General features: G+C 56.2%; 1 protein-coding gene across 1 annotated transcript in view; it reads left to right on the plus strand.

Annotated features, from left to right (window-relative positions):
- MYT1L (myelin transcription factor 1 like) overlaps window positions 1-19,650 on the plus strand; it is a 128,649-nt gene that overhangs the window by 75,206 nt on the left and 33,793 nt on the right. The gene's annotated exons all lie outside the window — the stretch shown is intronic.

Below are 19,650 nucleotides of genomic sequence, written 5' to 3' on the forward strand. Positions count from 1 at the left end.
ATACAAGTTTCACAGTGGTTTTTTTTTTTTTTTTTCAGAATAGAATATTTGCATGTTGCACCAAAACCTCCTTGTTTTGGACCAGTCAGGCAGCATTCGATACAAGGTAGTGGAAAGCCTCTATTATTTTAAAAATATATTCGACTTTATTACTTTCAAACTTGTACAGAAATTCAAATCTGGTTAAGCAGGTGTCATCAAAGAGCACCTCGGGCTGCTTCTGTGGTGACTAAATAAGCCTGGCTGATAATTCGCGTAGACATTATTAGTACCTGGGGCGAGGAAGTGGTCAGAAGCCTGCTCTCTGTTCATGGCTGGAATCTTCCTATCGCAAGCTTGCTTAGTTATCCCCCTAATTAGCCTACCTGTCAGGAGAGCTGATCCACGGAGGGGACCTTCAGCCCCTCCCCATCCCAATTATCCTTGACGTCTGGATCCTGAAGATGCCACCACAGAGCGCAGGGCAGAGTCTTGGACTCAAGACCATAACTTGATTTTGCTCATTTTCAACCCCAGGGCCGCAGAGAGCAGCCACACGGCCCCTGCTCCGTGAACCCTGCCCTGGCCTGGGAACATCAGCTCCACGTCCCTCTGCTGGCATCATCCTGTGGGCACGGGCCTCTGGTGCTGTCTTACTCCTTCCTTCGGTTGCGATAAACTGTACTGGGGTGTGCAGTCGCCCACCACAGGCATGTGTGAGCGGATCTTAGCTGAGAGGGGGCATCGTGCGCTCTTAACAAGACCAGGGAATTTGAAAATGACTTTTTGGGAGCAAGGCTACTATAAGCTCAAAAAATTGAGAATGTAGGGGAAGAAAAATTACATATAATATCATCTCTCTACTAAATATGAGTTAGCTTTTTTATTAATCACATCTATTGAGGATCTTGAAGGCTGCTTCTTCATGTACCATGCAGGTTATGGAGTCTTTAAAAGGTGCATCATATTCCTGGGGGTGGGGGTGGTGATTCTGTAGCTTCCCTCTTGACATAGAACAATGATCAACCACAGACACCCTGCCCAGGAACGCGGGTGGGTGGCGCGTCAAGGTCCACCCGTCCTTGTTGCCAGCAGTGGACAGTTAGGACCGCGGGTGGGTCACAGATGGCGTGGCCCCCTAGGAAGCCAGGTGATGAGCTCCGTGCACATACATCTCATTTTATAGACCCGCCAGCTCCTGTAGTCAAGCCTTACACACGGACGACAGGCCAAGGGTGTGTGCTGTTCTCCGGATTTGCGTGTAAACCCCTGTGTGGTCTCTGGGGGCCAGGGAAGGGCAGCCCGGGGAAGGTTCTGGAACATGAAGCAGCGAATCAGGGCCCAGACCCCGTCAGGCCTCCAGGACTCAAAGCTCCAGTCCGAGAAGGTGGGTGTCAGCACAGAGGGGGTGTCACCTGAATCTTTCACCCATTACACCGGCCTGTGTGGAAGATGGCTTGCAGGTTGGCAAGGGTGGGGCAGAGACCTGTGGGGAGGCCTTGGTGACTGCCAGCGTTGGAGGTGATCCCAAAGTCGAGGTCAGGAGCAAAGCTGGTGCCAGGAGCAGTGAGACTCTGGGGGGTCCTGCCAGAGGAACGATGTGAGCAGGTGGGCACCCCCCAAAGGTGCCCCCACCACCTGCATTCCCCAAAAGCAGGGAGCCTGGGGGGAGACTCGGAGCTGGTGAGGGTGCAGCGGCAGAGAGCTGACTGTCCCAGGCAATCGGAAGAGGGCCCTGTGAGCGCGAGAGGCGCTCAGGGGGGCCTGGGGCTGCAAGCTGGTTGTCGGCATACATGCGGCGACTAACGCTCCTGAACTAGAAGAGTGAGGCACCAGGTGTGCGGCTGATGGAGGAAGCCAGGACTGCAGCTGAGCCCGGGGGTCGCCTTCTGTTCAGCTCCACTCTGGAGGAGCCCAGGGCCACCCGATCACTTCCTGGAAATGGACACTGTTACAGAGCGTCCACGTCCCGCCTCAAACAGGTTCCGTCCGAGGCCGGCCGGCCCTGAGCTCAGCAGTCCGCGGGTCCCCTTCGGACCCGGCAGCACCGAGGTCTCCCGCTCACCAACATGGCGGCCGGCGGACGCGCCGCGGGCTGCCTTGCCAGGAAGCGTTTTCCGGCGGTGAGTGATGACGCGATCTCCCCTGGCACGTCATCAGAGCGACAGGGCTCCTCCCAGCCCGCGGCTTCACCGCCCGCTGTGCCTGGACGCTTGCTCTTCCTGCCGAGGCTGAGCGGACAGACCGGGAGGGGTGGGAAAGTGTGACGACGCGGGTCCTCCACCGGAAGCGGTCCCGCCGACGGGCTGGTCATCTCGCGGAGCCGCTCCCACGCGCCGCCCTGAGGACGGCGGGCCCCGCTAGGCCGGACGACCCGGCTGTGTGTCCAGCAGCGGGGAGGGCAGTGCCGCTCAGCAGTCTTTGCTGGGAGAAGAACCTCGGCTACACCTCAAGCATAGATTTACAGACTGTTTCACCTTAGGATTCCCTGGTAACTCTGCCTGCAATGCAGGAGACCCAGGTTAAACCACTGGGTCGGGAAGATCCCCTGGAGAAGGGCATGGCAACCCACCCTAGTATTCTTGCTTGGAGAAGCCCATGAACAGAGGAGTCTGGGGCAAAGAGTTGGATACGACTGAGAGACTGACACTTCCGCTTTTTGTTTTTCCCCTTGAGCCCTGAAGATGGGTTAAGAGACCCTGAGATGCACACGTCTCTTAGTTCTTCGGGTAACTGTCTACCCTGTGTGCTTACTGCACGGTGCAAAACTTTTCCGGCACTCTCCCTTGCGTGGCCCTTTGCCAAGCCCTGGAGCTGACCTTCCCTGACCCTTCTCTCCATCCAATCCCAGACTGTCTCCAGGAGCCCAACCTTGGAGCTGGGTGTGCCCTTCGCAGAGCGGGCTGACCCCTCACCGGGGCTTGGGTTCCCCCACGGGCCCGGCACCCCAGCTCCAGCACCCCGGCTCTTCTGCAGCGGTCGTGTTTTGTCTTGCATGTCGCGTGGTCACCTGCTCCAAGCGCAGGACAGAGGCTTCTGAGGGCACCTCTTGCGGCTTCAGCATCTGCCTGGCCCTCAACAGCACTTGGCACTGCGCTGGGGATGCCAGCTATTTGAGTAAACAAGCTAATGAATGAATCGGAGTAAGTTGATTTGTGCAATGCAGTCTTATAAGGAGCCTGCAATCCTACAGGGGGACACATTGGTGTCAGCAGGCAGGCTGACCAGGGGACCCTGGGTGCAGGCGACCACGCGTCTGAGCCTCAGGTTTCCCCTGGGAAAGGAGGGGACTCTACAGATGATCTGGAAAGTTCCAGTCAACTCATAAACGCTGATGCCCTGGATGGGAAGGAGACAGTGGTAAGGGCCGCGCTCTACAAGGTCAGCCTGGGGCAGGGGACAGAGCTGTGCGTGGACGGACGGTCTTGGTGACAGCCACATGGAGCCCTGGTGACTCGGGCACGACCTGGGTCCAGCCTCACTCTGCTGAGTGGTGTGCGGCGTCTCCTGCACCCAGACCATGATTTTCCGAGTGAAAAGCAAAGGGGTAGAAAGCTGGGACGGAAGCGGCATCACCGTCCAGCAGGAAGCTGAGCGGCTGGTCTCCTGTGCCCAGCGCCAGAGCAGACAGGCAGCTTGCCTGCAGGCGGCAGGGACGAGACCCAGGCCCCCCAGAGCCCCCACAAGTCACGGAGCTGGACGGTCTGAGCTTGACTCTGAAAAGATGAAGAGGAAGCCCCTCTCCCCCAAATGTAGCCCCCTTGGTCCGTGGCAAGGAGGGGTGCACACCCCCGTGCAGGCGGGGACCCAGAGGCTTGTGGGAGGAATACTTGCATCTTTCCACTGCTTCCTGCCCCACGTTTAAAACTCACCAAAGGAAAAGAAAGTGACCTCGGCCTGTTTCCAAGACCAGGGCTGTCTGTGGAAACAGTGAGAGGCTCGTCCTCTCCCCGAGGGACTCGGGGTGCCGCCGCGGGTCCCCTCTGTCCGCTTCCTGCCTCCCGTCCTGGCTCCTGTCTTCCTGAACCGTGCCGGCCCGTGGACCCCGCCGTCCTCTGCTGTCTCTGGCGCTCCCTGTCCACCATCCCGTGACGTGTTACACTGGAGACGTTAGTCCCTTCTGGGACTTTCAGTTGGAATATTTTTAGGCCACATAGCTTTCCTGCGTTCTCTTCTCCAAGGTCTTTGTCTCCCAGGAAGGGGGCAGCTGCTCGTCGGGTTTCCATTTTGTTGGTTTGTTCTCCACTGAGCGTGGGGCGCGCTCAGTTCAGCTCTCGCACCACGTGGGGTCAGGGCTCCCGGGGCGGCTGGCGAGTGGGCAGAGGCGTCGGGTGGGTGGGGCTCAGCACGTGCCCCTGGGGAGTCTGAGCAAGCGTCAGTTGTTTCTGTCAGTCCTGGCCTTTCCCAAGGGAAGGCTCTTTCCGCTCGTCCCGTCAGGATCGTCCCAGCGACTCGGCCTTGCTCCCTCTTGCTCTTTGCTTCTCGCCGAGGCGTCTCTGCTTCTTCCCCTTTCCCATGTCACGGTGAGACCTGTTCACCCTTGAAAATGCGTGTTTCCGGCTTTCAGTCCCTCAGGGAACTAAGTGGAGCCAGCTCTTAGGTTAAGTAGAAATCATTTAAGATTTTGTTCATCCCTTTGTTGCGAGTATTTGTGATCCATTAGCCAGCGTCTTTGGAAAATTCCTTTGGAAATCTAGTCAGGATATTTCCATTGCACTAATAAGGACCGTCAAAGACGTGGAAGCATGTCAACACCTTTGGGTTTCCAGGAGTGTGATGTAAGGAGGGCAGTAAGCATCTCGAGATGACCTCTTCTACCTCCGGGGGTCTGGGGCGGCTCCTTCAAGCCCCTTCTGGGGAGTCAGAGCAGGGCCAGGTCTCGGCAGTGAGGGCCCCCGCAGCGCCTCAGGATGCAGGTGACTGCTCTCGACCTGCTGCACACACGGCAGGCTGAAGCTGGCGCCCACACCACGGTTCACTGCAGGGATGAGACGCACTGTGTCTCTCAGGCGCCAGCTGCAGACTGAGAGAAGGCCTTCTGATGAAGGACCGGGGTCTGCAAAGAGGAGGTGCAAACGGCCCGCCTGGGCCTGGTGGGCCAGGCCAAAAGGGCTTCAGCAGGCTGGGGGCCAGCGGGCTGCGGGGGGAGGTCAGGAGGAAAAAGACAGACAATCAGCACCCAAAGTCTGACCCAATTCCAGCACCATGTGAATGAAACGCAACTTCTTATACTCAAAACCCCAACACCCGAGATCAAAATATTTCAGAGATAAAAGGACTCCATTTTCCTAATATATCTTTTTCTGCCTCTTGTCTAATATGGTATTATTTTAAAATGCTCATATCAGACTTGCAGATCAGGTTTAAGATCATCAAATAAAAATGTCCATCAGCCCATCAAACCCTCATCAGATCTCATCCTCGCTCACTAATTTCACTCTCTTCTCCCCACTTTCTGAATTCTAAAATGTTCTCCCAGCTGGCGTATTTTGATCATCTTTCGCTGTCATTTCTTAGCTTTCAGTCTGCCTGAATACTTGCTTCAGTTCCCTTGCCTTTTTGGGTGACATGTGTTTTTCAGGTGGAAGCAGAGGCATTTTCGTTACCTGTGCCTTGTCTGAGGGTCAGAACGGCACTGGAGATGTTGAGAAACCCTCTCTTTATTCTCTGCCCGTCTCGTAGCTGTAAGCAGACCAGACCCTCACATCCTAGGCAGTCTCGTCTGCAACAGATAGGCATTGTAACGTTCCTGGTCACGTGCCGCGCCGCCTGGAAGGGGCTGTGCCATGTCGCCTGGTCGCGTTATCAGCCAGTGTGCTGGGGGCCGTGCTGTCGTTTCCCCACAAATATCGCGTCTCCCGCAAAGCCCCTTTTGATTCCTCGAGTTTCTGAATTTTGATTCCCGAGTTTCTGTCTCGGGAGTGACCTTCCAGGAGCCTCTGATGCTAACTTCCTGGTATCAGAAATGATGATCTTGCTTTAAATCTTACATTTCATAGTATCTGAGGCCTGTGGCCCTTGAGTCCCTTCAGAAAACTCTGTTGCCGTTTCTCCCACGTGACTCTCTGGCCACCGACCTCAGCTTCGTGTGGCCTCAGGCCCTGAGATGCTGAAGGCAGACAAGGCAGGCAGCTCCCTTGTACCAGCAAACAGCTCTAGCAGAGGGCAGGGTGAGTCGGATGGTAAGGCCAGCGGAGAAGAAATGACCCTTAAAACCCAGATAGCTGGCTGGCAGGCCTTGTCAAGCTTTCGGGCCTCCACACACTGGAAAGCATTCTGTCAACAGGAGACTGTCCCAGCTCTGTACGGCCTCTCAGAATGAGTATCAGCTTCAGCTGAACTTCCAAGCTGCTCTTCACACAGACCAGACTGCAGCCCCGTCGTCCACAGACCAGAAGAGAAAATGGCCCAACAGGCATTTCTGCTGTGTGGTAGGCACTGCTAAGTTGCATAAGCGAACATGAAAATCACAGAAAATGCCTTCTTCAGAGTCCAGCCAGAGCGAGTGATTCAGGGCTGACAGTGAACTTGCATCTGATGAAGGCTGGTGTCCCGGTCCCAGAGAAGAAACTTGTGTTCATCGTCTTCTGCTCCAGGTCGGTCTGGTCCAAAGACAGCTGGGAAGACAGGGGGCACAGAATCACAGTCTGGGGATGCTTCTGCAAGGTAGACCCCCACCCACCAGCAGCGGAGCGGCCAGACTGGGGAGGGGTCTCCAGAAGCTGGGGGCAGCTTCTCTAGGGGCCCTCAGAGGCAGGGAGGCTATGACCTCTCTGCGGCCCCCGTCAAACACAGAGGTGAGAGCAGCCACGAAAGGCCAGTCCCCAGGCGGCCCACGGTGCGGGCTCTCAGGAATCCATGGCACCTTTCTGGCTGAAGCGCATCTTCTCTGGACCAGGAAATAACTTCACGAACAGCCTCAGCAAAGAAAGTCTCACGATTAGGTGTCAGTACCCCCAGGAGCCTCTCTGAGAGCTGACATTGTACGCAAACAGAGAACAACCACACGCTGGACTCCCCAGCCTCGAGGATGCACCAGCCCCCCATCCCCTCTGACAAGCAAGGATGCGGTTGTTTTACGTTTGATGTCCTTTGAGTTTCAACAGCTTGTTAGGTCGATCGCTCTTTCCCTGATATGAGAAGTGAGCATCCTTGCCGTGAGGCAAATGCAGGCCCCAGGTCCTCACAAATTAGCATCCAGCCCGGTGTGGCCACGTGCTAGCCGGGCACCTGGACTCATTGGCCTCCTTCTCTCCCATCTCGGCCTGGAGACATGGCAGCTGGGGAGCAAGTCTGGGGAAGGCTGATGGGAGGAGCATGTCAGGGCCTGGGGTCTGCCGTTCCCCTCAACAGAGCACCGTCAAAGCCCAGGCACCCCGAGGTCCTCACCTCTGCAGAGCGAGCCCCTGGGCCTGGAGGCTGTGGATGTGTTGCACTCACACGTGCATACCCTGCCCGGCGTGGAGAGGGTGGGGCTATGGCCCCAGGGCCCCGGCACCCAGCGCAGAGTCCGTCCCGAGGGGTGACCCAGCGGAAGTCCCCAGGCCATGCAGGCATGCTCTGTCCCCGGTAGCACGTGTCTGCAGGCGGGTCTCCAGTCTGTGTCTCGGGACACAGCTGTATCAGCAGAGCTTCCAGGCGCTGTAACTCAGACTATCCGGGAGGCCCCGGGGGAGCCTGGCTGCAGGGTGGCCTCTGGTCCCCCAGGCTCTCAGACCCATGGTTCCGGAAGCTCTGGGGGCCCAATAGTGTGTCTGTTCCAACAGTTCCTGACTCTGGTTGTGCACCACTGTCCAGGCAAGAGACTGGTTTGACTGAGCCCTGCTCCCCGTGAAAGGCCTTCCCTGCCTCCCTGGGATGCCCACCCCTCCCCGCCAGCTCCCCATGCTCAGAAGCAGGCTTCCCCAATTCTCCCACACATCACAGAATCAGCAGCACCAGGGGGTGTCTGAGGGAGGAGGTTTCCTTAGCAACTGGCTCGCGCATCCTGTGGTACCTCCCAGTGTCGGGTGGGCCCTGCAGTGCCGTGGGGCCTCCCACCCGGCATGAACTGCCAGAGAGCCCTCCTCCCAGGGGGGCAAAACTTGCCCTGTCTTCTGGGCCAGAGAATGGGCCCCCACCCCAGAGATCTCCCCAGGCTACTGCTGATGAAGCGGGAGAGTGACAGATCACCACATTCCTCTCCTCCTGTAAGAATTCCTAAGTAAACATGTTCTTTCCTTTCCTTCTTTCTCTTTTTCCTTCCTTCCCTTCTTATTTTTTCAGAAAATGATTCTCCTTTACAGCTAACATAACAAAAATCATTTTTAAATGTGATTCATTTCCTATAAACTCATTTGTGGTTTGTGATAAGTGAAGTTTTTATAAAATATGCTCTGGGATAGCCATGTTTTAAAATGATTTCCTTAAAAATCAGATCCAGGTTGGCTTCCATTAAACACAGATAGTATTGATATTTAGCAGACTCCACGACGTGGTTTTATTTGTAAGAGTTTCCTGCACACGTCGGAATGGAGAGCCCTCAGTGGCAGTGTGTCCACGGTGAGCGGGATCCCAGGTCTGTTTGTCTCCCTAACAAGCCCATCTGCCCCGAGCCCACTGCCCTGCCCACAGCCCCATGTGGCATCCTGCGTGGAGCTGAACCATCCACAGAGCCCCTGCCACCTGAGGTCCACTCCCAGGACACCCAGGCACCACCTGGGACCCTCCGTGGGCAGAATGTCACAGCCCAGGACCAGGACGCTGTCCCCACAGAGGACCGGAAGCATCTGAGCCAGACTTCATGGCAGGGGGACCCGGGATGCTCTGCGGCACTGGGGTTGTCGTGAGCCAGGCAGAGGAGCATCCAGAGCCAGCGCCTGTCGGTGGCTGTCGTGGCGCCTCTCCAGGGACACTGCCCACTGTCCATCAGCCTGCCCAGGTTAAACCCACTGGCCCTCCAGCAGGCAGTGGCCTCTGAGGCGGCCGGGGGCACATCTTGGGCACCTCTGTGCCTGCTTTGTCTGAGAGACCAGCCAAAGAGAGTAGAACCCAGCACCCAGGGCTGCTGGAGAGAGTGAGTGAGCAGTTAGACAGCCTCCAGCTGCACAGAGGCCTTCATGGTCGCTGACGCTCACTCCGGGATGCTGGGTGGTCAGGGACAGTGGCCGTTCTTAGGAGCACCCTGCACGGAAGCCTAACTGGGCTCCGAGCCCATCCTCAGTGCTAGGGAGAAAGTCATCAGGCTCCCTGAGATTCAGGATCTCCGTGAACCGGCCCATCTGGAAAGAAAAAAAATAGCTGTCGTATTCTGCATTTTCATACTGTTCATGGGATTCTCGAGGCAAGAATACTGAAGTGATTTGCCAATGCTTTTGAACTGTGGTTCTGGACTCTGACAGCAAGGAAAACAAACCAGTCCATCCTAAAGGAAGGCAACCCTGAATATCCATTGGAAGGACTAAGGCTGAAGCTGAAACTCCAATACTTTGGCCACCTGATGCGAAGTGCCAGCTCACTGGAAAAGACCCTGATGCTTGGAAAGACTGAAGGCAGGGGGAGAAGGGGCAACAGAGGATCGGATGGTGGGACGGTGTCATTGACTCAATGCTCATGAGTTTGAGCAAAGCTCTGGGAGATGGTGAAGGACAGGGAGGCCTAGTGTCCTCTGTCTCAGAGCCAGGCCTTGGGGTGGGGAGGGCGTGGGAGGGCCGGTGGCCAGGCTCACTTCATCCCTATGATCACAAAGTCCCTGTGATCACACCCAGCTTCACACACGCAGATGCTCAGGACCTACGACTTAGTCCGGGCGCAGCCCCGCTGGTCAACAGGCTGACACCCACCCAGAAAGCATCCTCAGCCCTGCTGCCCACAGGAGTACCCAGGGCGGAGGGGCAATGCTGGCCGACTGAGCAAGGACAGGAGACGGCAGTTCGCCAGCTCCAGCTGGGAGGAAACCCAGCACTCGGGTGGAAGACCAGATCACTTCCCGGGACACAGCCGGACCATCCCCCGGCCACTGAGACCAGGAGGGCCCCGAGGACAGGCCCCTCGAGAGCACACACCACCCACCCAGGCGTCCTCACTGGCTCTGGGTCACCCGGCACCTAGCTTGCTGAGCGGAAAACGGAGGAGCACAGCAGCCTCTGTGAGCGCTGGCCGCCAAAGCCCACGCTCGGAGGGAGAGCCTCTCCTCCATCTGCCCCGGGACAGGGAGCCAGGCAGACGGGGGCCGGCTGCTGGGCCCTGAGACCAGCAAGGACGGGCACAGAGGGCGGGCCCTGCTCTGCCCCACGGGGGTCTCGAGGGTGACTGTGGGGGCGTCGGGTCTCGGGGGTGACTGTGGGGCGTCGGGTCTCGGGGGTGACTGTGGGGGCGTCGGGTCTCGGGGGTGACTGTGGGGGCGTCGGGTCTCGGGGGTGACTGTGGGGGCGTCGGGTCTCGGGGGTGACTGTGGGGGCGTCGGGTCTCGGGGGTGACTGTGGGGGCGTCGGGTCTCGGGGGTGACTGGGGGCTTCAGGTCTCGGGGTGACTATGGGGCATCGGGTCTCAGGGGTGACTGTGGGCTTCAGGTCTCGGGGGTGACTGTGGGCATAGGTCTCAGGGGTGACTGTGGGCTTCAGGTCTCGGGGTGACTGTGGGGGCGTCAGGTCTCAGGGGTGACTGTGGGGCGTTGGGTCTTGGGGGTGACTGTGGGGGCGTCACTCCTCATGGTGACCTTTCACTCCTGGCCTCCTCACCCGTCAGCTCATCTCATTCCACTTCTCTTTCTCCCTCAGCCCCTCTCTCTTGCTTCACTCCGAGTGCTTCTCCCAATTTGCCCTTCAGACATGTCCACCTGGGGGAGGCCTTGCTTCTTGGCAAGGTTCTCAGCGAGGACACCTGCTTGTGGGCTCCGTGGCCCTGGAGAGGTGAAGGACACCCCTGTGCTCTCCCTGCAAACAGTGTGCCCCAGGCTCACCTCCCCAGGGGCAGTGACCTCCAGCTGAGGCTCCAAGGGGGCCGACGGCAGGCAGTCTCCACTTCAGCACACCTGGAGACCTGCCACAGTCACAGAGGGGACCAGGTCCACCCTGTGTCCAGCGCCCCCAACCCGGCCCCCTGCACTGGCCCCAGGCTGATGCAGGTGTGTCCAGGAGCCAGGTCCTTGGCACCTGCTCTCGTATCTCCTCGCTTCTCTACCCTCTCCCTGCCTCGTCCCTGCCTGTCATCCCCGCTGGGTCAGGCCTCTCCTTGACCTTCCTGGGCACCTTCTGGCGATTCTGGGCTTTTCCTCAGTGGAAGGAACCTTCCTGAGTCCAGACCTGCTCTCCGGGTCACCAAGTCTGGACCACGCAGGTGGTTCACGATCTGACATCCCTCTGTGCCCTCGCCCCTCCCATAATCGGAGGGAAGTCAGGACCATCCGTGACTTTTGGACCCTTCTCAGGGCCATGCCCTCCATGCAGGAATCACAGGAATGGGTTTCTGTTCTCTCCCACTTGTGAGACACCCAGAGGGCCACAGGGGTCAGTAGATTGCAGCGAGAGGAGTGAACAACCTTCTGTGTCTTTGAACTTCCCCCAGATGAGGGCTAGACCACACAGTAGGGTTGTAGGCTCGGAACTGTTCGCAAGAAGAGGACATTTACAAAGAGTCTAGTGGAGTGAAAAAAGCACCAGGGGAGAAGAGGTTTCTGCTCTGCTCTCTGCGGCGTGCCTCCCGTGTGACCCTAAGCATGTAGCTCACCTGTCTGGATTCACCTTCTTGGCTTTAGATAAGGATATCTGATGAATCTATTTCTAAAAACTTCTGCGAAACTCAGCATCTATGAAACCATTTAGAACTTGACAAAAAAAAGACGTGAGACACGGAAAAGGCAGATTCCATAGAGGAAGGGCGGGCACACCAGAGACTAACATGAGAAACCAACCTGAAAAGTGTTCAAAACCCAGACAGTTGTGAGCAAGAGGCTCAGGCCAGAGGCTGGACGTGGGCCAGGGGGGTGGGGGTGGACAGGAAGAGAGAAGGCATACAACATGAGAGTTTGCAGAAAACCCCAGGATCACTCAGGTAGAAGATGGGCCAAGAAATCTTTTTAATTTTCTCCTGTTTAGAATAAAAGACACTTTCTCTGAGAAAAGATGAGGGCTTCAGCAAATGAGAGACCCACAAGCATGACAAGTATGAGAAAATATGGGAAACGGCAGCGACAAGAACGTGACAAGTAGGCGCAAGATTGCAGCTGAGAGGGGCAATGTGACTGGTCCCGGGGCCCCTGCCCCTGGTCCTAGACTGTCCTTTCCTCTGCCCTAGACAAACCTCCTCCCAAAGGCTCGCTGTGGTCAGCAGTTTAGGAAGCGGACTTGCTTTTTAATTATGTAACCTCTGTCTTCTGCTCCCTCGAGAGGGGCTCTGTGCCGCCCATGGACAGAGCAATGGAGCTGGCTCTGCCAGTCCCCACCATCCTAGCAGGGAGCCTGGCCGCTCCCCTGCTGCGGACGTGCATGTGCCCCGTGGCACGTCCGCACCAATCCTGTGCCCGCCCAGTAGGCGGCACTGCGCCTCAGGTGCCCGTGGGCTCGGGGGTGGGCATGGCCCGTGCATGCCTGCCTGGAGCGTCCCTGGCATGGTGGCCCTCAGCCTCCTCCCCGAGTGCAACGCCACTGACTCCTGGCGTTGAGAAGACGGGCCTGGACGAGCCGGCAGCCCCCTCCCTGCCCCCTCCTGGTCGATGACCTTTGCCCACTGTCCATTCCCCAGGGTCCACTTCTTACCGCTAAAGGCCAGCCAGATGTGGTCACCTGAGAGGTGCCACCAATGCTGCCTCACCTGAGTGGCAGGGACGTGGGTGGGGCGCTATGAGGGCAGGAAAGGGCACCCCCTCCATCCCCCTCCTGCTCCGTGGCCAGAGAGGGTCCCCTCCCAGTGGGCACTCGAGTCCCTAATGCCCGTCTTCCACCCCGTGTAAGTGGCGTGGCACGTCCTAGCGCTCCGTGCAACCGCGGAAGGTGAGTACCCCCAGGCGGCCCTGCCCGAGTCCAACCCCCAGGCCCAGCATGCCCGTCACAGGCACAGCGAGCGTGGCAGCCCCAGGACACGGGGACGGCTGGCTGGGGTCAGCGGCGGCTTCTCCAACAGTCACCTTTCTGTATGTTCTTTTTTGCATGGGTCCTCCGCGTCCAATTCCAATTCTGACCGCGGCCGCCGCAGCTCCGGCCTAGCCGCTCCCCTGCTGCTGGACGTGCATGTGCTCCCGCAGCAGTGCCCCAAGGACACGCCCCGTTATTGAGAGGGACGCCAGCACTGCTAGGTAGGTCGGCCGCCCTGGACAGGAGCCTGTCCCTGATGACCCGGGGCGCTGGGCAGCGGGCAGTGGCTCAGAGTGGCGCCTGGGGTCCGAGCCAGCACCCGGCCCGATGGGGAGGCCTGAGAGCAGAGATGCATGACCGGAGGATGCCAGAGAGCATGCAGCGTGAACTGCAGGACTGCCCAGCCCCACGCTCCCCAGACCGCCAGAGGGCATCCCGAGTGTCCCCAGAGACGGGCCACGCTCCCCAGACCGCCAGAGGGCATCCCGAGTGTCCCCAGAGACGGGCCACGCTCCCCAGACCGCCAGAGGGCATCCCGAGTGTCCCCAGAGATGGGCCCAGGAGAGGGCCAGGCCCTGCCCAGCCCCACGCTCCCCAGACCGCCAGAGGGCATCCCGAGTGTCCCCAGAGACGGGCCCAGGAGAGGGCCAGGCCCTGCCCAGCCCCACGCTCCCCAAACCGCCAGAGTGCATCCCGAGTGTCCCCAGAGACGGGCCCAGGAGAGGGCCAGGCCCTGCCCAGCCCCATCCGTGGCCAGAGCCCCAGAGCCCTTACGTCAGTGTTGACAGCCAGGACCTGGGCAGCGCCCACCCTCCAAGGACATGCAGGGGCCTGAGTGGGGGGATAAGCAGCAGGCGGGTCTCACAACACTCGTTAAAGGTGACCCCAGGCTGATGCAGGCGTGTGGGCCTCTAAGTCAGAATTTAAACCCGTGAGGACACGCCGTTTACCAGCGGGTGGCAGGGTACGTGTGCCACCCAGCTGGGCTTTGCAGACTGCAGCTCTGCTGTGGTCAATGAGTCACCGGGCATCGCGGCTCTGGTGAAACCTGCCTCACAGACCACCACCCATGCCCACCTGCTGCCCCCCGACCACACTGGGCTGTGGGCAATCAGCAGCCTGGGGGCCCCTGTAGCCGCAGCTTTAAATTTGACCTGCAAGACCACACTTTGCTCTTAGTAACCTGAGGTCTAACCCATTCCAAAACGCTATCTGAATCATCAAAATGAATGTTTTTGAATAATTGTGTGAAGGGTACTACAATTTTATGATTCTTTTTCATTGATTTGTTTGTGTCTGAGTGTAATCTAAAAAGAAAAGTGCTTGGAAGCAAAAGAAAAAGGTGATTTTGGTTCACAAGTCATGTATGAAAGCAAGGCTTTCTCCCCAAGTCTGCTAATATCAGGGCTCGAAATGTGTAGACATTCAGGACACCGGAAGGCCAAGTGTGCAGGATAAAGGTCCTCACGTGACTCGGGAAGGGCGGAGAACCGGGGATGGGGAAAGTTGGGGTGCGTCCTGTGGACAGGCGCAGCTGGAAGCCCAGTCTGCAAACGCCTCCCCCAGGCCTGGGAGGGAAGGGCGCCCACCCGCCCCCTCTGCAGGCCAGCAGGGGCCATGCAGGTGGCATTACAGGGGCCGGGACCCCCGACCTTGCCGAGCCCCCTGCCCAGGAAGTAGCCTTGGCATCTGGGCTTTGTCCCCACGCCCGCGGTGTGTGTCTGCAGTGCTCCTGTGTCTTTTAACAGGAGGCAAGAAAAAGGACGAGGTGAGACAGGGGCCTCGAGGTGGGGCCGGGTCGGGTGGGGGGATGGGAAGGTTCCCAGTGAGAACCTAGGTGGGGGGCTAGGTGGGGCCTGGGCGGAGGAAGGTCGAAACTTGTCTCCTCCATACCAAATTCAAAAAACGAGAAAATGACTGGCTGTCATGCAAACTAAACATCGATTCATAAGACCCTTGCTTTCCCCCAGTTTCAGGAAATAAGCCCAGGAAACTGGGTGGAAGAGATGCCTGTTGCATCTAAGTGACATGGTTTCTTTCTGTTTGGGGAGAAGATTTCAAAGTCAGTCTGTGTCAGCTTTCTGTTTCGAAGCACCTTTATTTTGTACTCCTCTGCATTTCTTTATTGTTTCCCATTTATATGCCCAAAAATTCAAAATTAAGAGATGCATTTTTAGAACCATATCTCTTTAAGTCAAAAGAAGATGTTTTTGCATTTTCACATAAATATTTTTGAGTTGAACTTTTCGTATAAATGGGACAGGTCTTTTACAGAGTTGACGTCAATCATTCCAATTACAGTTTACTATTATAGATGAGGCCTAATTTTGCATTTTCCTGATTTCATTTAAAATTAAGAGTATTTAAAACTGAGAGTATTTTGTGTTTTACTTAACAAATGCCCCTGGTAGGATGAGTGTGAAAGAAAGAGGCAAAAACAGGCTTTTACAATGGGGGACACATGTACACCCAATGAATGGCAAAAACCACCACGATATTATAAAGTAATTAGCCTCCAATTAAAATAAATAGATAATTTTTTTTTTAATGAAAAGGGCTGTTAACAGAAGCATGCCGCGAAATTCTTCAAAAGTCTCCCGGAACCTGAGTCTGACCTTTGGCCCTGTCATCCCATGGGTCCAGTGAGCGTTTCTCTGCCGGCTTTGCTGCTGCCGGCAGAGCCAAGGCCTGTCTGCAGGTTGACCTCACAGGGCGGTTCACTGGCGAGGTGAGGCCCAAGGACAGGTCAGACCTGCAGGCAGGACTTTAGCCTTTAGTTATAAGATTTTTAAAAATAAGCAACCAGTTTTATCAAGATGAGAGACCTGAGTATGCTGAGAACGCTGTCCCTGTGGACCGGCCCTGGGGAGGCGGCGCAGCAGACGCTGGGCAGACTGGCCCCCTGCTGAGCGGCCCTGGGCACGTGGCGCAGCAGAGGCTGGGCAGGCTGGCCCCCTGCGGACCGGCCCTGGGCACGTGGCACAGCAGAGGCTGGGCAGGCTGGCCACACGGACCGGCCCTGGGGACGTGGCACAGCAGACGCTGGGCAGACTGGCCCCCTGCCGACCGGCCCTGGGGAGGCGGCGCAGTGGACGCTGGGCAGGCTGGCCCCACGGCCTCGTGTGGCTCCTGCCGCCCACCAGTGATGGCGCCTCCCCCGGCCAGGGGCTGCAGAGAGACTGACCGGCTCTGGGTCCTCACCCGCGTCACGTCCGGTGACCTTGATCCCTGAGAACAAGCATCTGAGGCCACGCTGGACACCTGCCTGGCCATCCGCTGCCCCCGTCAAGGGGCCGATGAGACAGCTCCCTTCCTGAGCCCAGGGTGGGCAGCTGCACAGACTCAGGGCCCGTCACCGACGAGGCCCTCCTGTTGCGAAGAAGATGCCCTACTTTAAATGTCTCACTCAACAGAACTACTTATCAAGCCCTCGAATTTCTTTACAAAAGAGAGAGAGGATGAGCAACAAATAGAAAAGGAAGAGGTGACGGGACACAGAGGAGACGCTTTAAAGACGTCCATCGGGGTAATTAAGTGACATAGCACAGCTCCGGTCAACAGATTAAACCACGTCTATCCCCGCTACACCCTGCATCAGGGTCCCGGTTCTGTAAACAGGAGGAAAATGACAGCAAGGGGTGACATGTCCTGCAGAGGATGCATCAGAGGCGAGGTGAGGAGGTGGCCTCTGCCCCGTTTGTGATGTGCAATCAGAGGCTTCTCCTGATACAGGCCATGATGCGTGGAGAGGACCTCTCCTGCGCTGGTGGGGCTCTCGACCCGGGGAAGTGTGAGCTGCAGTGGCCCCTCTGGGGGCAGATGGTCGAGAGGAAGTCGGAGCACTTGGGCCTTACGCCAAAGACTCACAAAAGCCACAGAAACCTTTTCTGTCCCTGCTGAGAGAGGCTAGTTCTAGGCAATCCGGAGTTTGTGAGTGGTCCTGAATTTTGTTTTCAGACTTGCCTGAATTTTGCAAAACATAAACGTGGTTTAAAGATTTCATTATGATTTTTCCATCCACCTTCTTAAATGTCTACACAGGACTAATTTATTCAGCCAGATAATGACATGAACGACCCCGAATTACTTTCTCTTGATATGGATTAAATCCCAAGGCAATTCAAGGTCACAGATAAGGCAAAGGATCATGGATATTTTCGCTGGGAACAGACAGAGATTCTAAGATTACGGGTTCACTACTTCCTGTCTCAGAGTGTTTTTACCCATGGTACCTTTGGACTGGAGAGAAAAAAAAATGAAGAAGCTAGTATTTTATTTTTCAGAAAGTTACAGCTCTAACCACAGGCCTGTAAAACAGACCTGGGGGAGCATCAGTGACAACCAGCCGGACTCAGGGAGGACCGCTGGCTGGGGGGGCCTCACCCAGGTGCTGGAGCACCAGCCTCGTGGGGAGTTTCCATGGAAACCCAGCCATGCTCTGCTGCCCTTTCCAAAGCCAAGCTGTGTCGCACGTGCGGCCTGCCGACTCCATCCTCGGGTGTGGGTGGTCCCACACCGCCTCCCTTCACGGAGGAGACGCGCCCCCCCCCAGAGGCCCATCGAGCTTCTGTGCGCTGATCGTGCAGCGGCCTGAGCTGCTGCCGGAGCTGATCCGCTGAGAAGCAGAGACCCCTTTTGTTACACGAATGGCCGCTTCCTCATTCACCAACTTCAGAAAACAGTGTATTTTTAAACGCTGGGATGTATTAAAGAGAGGAAATCTGTATGCAAATCTCAGAGTTTGTAAAAGCCTTAAGGTCTCGAGCAGTAACACGAAAATGAGCTCCACAGCGCTGTTAGAGAATCAGGAGTCCCCATCCCAGACTGCCTCCTGCGGTTCAGAAGCACTCCCTAAAGAAGAAAACGCCAAGCCACCGCCCTGCGGAGAGCCCAGGCGGGCTGTTTCTGGGATGGGCGACCATGAGCGCAAGTTCGCAGCCCCCACCGGCCGTCTTCTTCCCCCAGGTGAGGGTGTGACCGCGGAGGGCTTAGCTTCTCCACATTGGCACAGCCAACAAGCAGCAGGCCAGGTACTGGATCTCATCTACCTAACTTGAAACTCTGAAGATAAAACAACAAACTTTTCCAGAAAGCCAGGCTGCTTTCCGGAAATGTTTTTTTCTTTCTTGACACTGTGAAAGCTCTGAAAATGACCCAAGGCAACATTTTCTTTGTTTTCATGGTGACAGAGGGTGTTTTAAATGCATCTTTTTCTTCAAATGACACTTTCATAAATGGTTTAAACGCACAAAAACTACTCCAAAATCCTCTTCTCTTTTTTATAATTAGTAAAGATCTTGTTTTCATTTGCACAGTCTTGGTCGTGACGCCTCAATTAAACAGGAACAGGGTGTGTCAACCTCCTCTTGCCTCTACCAAAAAAAGTCATTAAAAATTTCTACTCGTGTTTAACTGAATATATTTTAAATAAATTTGCACTGGGAGCTGAAATTAGGAAGAGTTGAAGGGTTTCTTTGCCCACAAAGCAAGGCCACGAGTGCATGATTGGCTGGTGGGAAACGTTTCTGTTTCTTGATACATTTTCAAAACACAGACGTGCATGGAGAGTTGCTTTTCTTAGAATGATTTTTATTGCTTCAAAATTTCCTCCCTCTGGGGTTGGGGGGGTCTCTCCACATGAGGTGCCATTTGGGAAATCAGCTAGTTAAATTCAGTCACTCATGTTATTGACCGAATAGTCTTGTAATCAGACTTGAAGTTCATGAACAGCTGCTACTTTGGCGACAGTCAGGTCCGCAGTCTGATCCGGGTGTTGTTTTTGATGAAAGGACAGCATCCTTCGGCCTCCGACTCCAGTTTTTACACCCTGACTCCGCTTACACATGTCGACGACTTCTTCTCAGTGTTTGCCTTCCCCCAGAGTGCAGGTGGTAAATTAAACTTTCATCCTTCAGAGGACACACCAGCCCTATGCTTGAGGTCGGTGACTGTGGTCCTTTCCTCAGGACTAGATGAGAATTAGGCAGTTCCTAACATCAACAACAGATTGGACGTCTAAGTGTCAAGATATGACATTCACACCCCTGGGCTCAGCCCGTGTCCATGTGGGCCCATCACACGTGCCCTGACATGCTCACTGACCTTGAGAAAGTCTGTCTGTGAGCAAGTAATTTTCTGGCCTTGGCCCAACAGCCAAGACCCAGGTGGCTTTCAGAGTGGAGAGCAAGCTGAAATCACCTAGAAAGCATTCACACTTATTGACTGTTTTATATTTGTGATCTGTGTCCCTGCCAGGAATTCAGAGGCTCACTGAGTATGGATGTTGGCACAGGGCCCCCTCCAAGAGTCCCTCCTGGGCAGTAACACTGCTCTCATTTTATTCTTGCTTCTTGAGAGCTGACATTTCGTAAAAAGAACAGACGTGTTTTCCTCTTTTGTCCTTCATTCTCACCCTCCTGGCGGCTACAAGCGCAGCTGAAGTAGCTGGAGCCAAAGCGTCTTTGCAGGACTGCTGGTTCCCGCGATGGTGGATTCAAGGCAGTCCGCAGAGGCAGGACTCAGGGAACTCTCTTCACACACAGCGTCTGCCACGAGTGCAGCTCTGATATGGCAGAGAGACTGCAGGGAGCTCCCAGGAAGGTTTAAACACGGGCCCCCTAAG

The sequence above is a fragment of the Budorcas taxicolor genome, chromosome 8, assembly GCF_023091745.1.
Source record: "Budorcas taxicolor isolate Tak-1 chromosome 8, Takin1.1, whole genome shotgun sequence".
Classification (NCBI taxonomy): Eukaryota; Metazoa; Chordata; class Mammalia; order Artiodactyla; family Bovidae; genus Budorcas; species Budorcas taxicolor.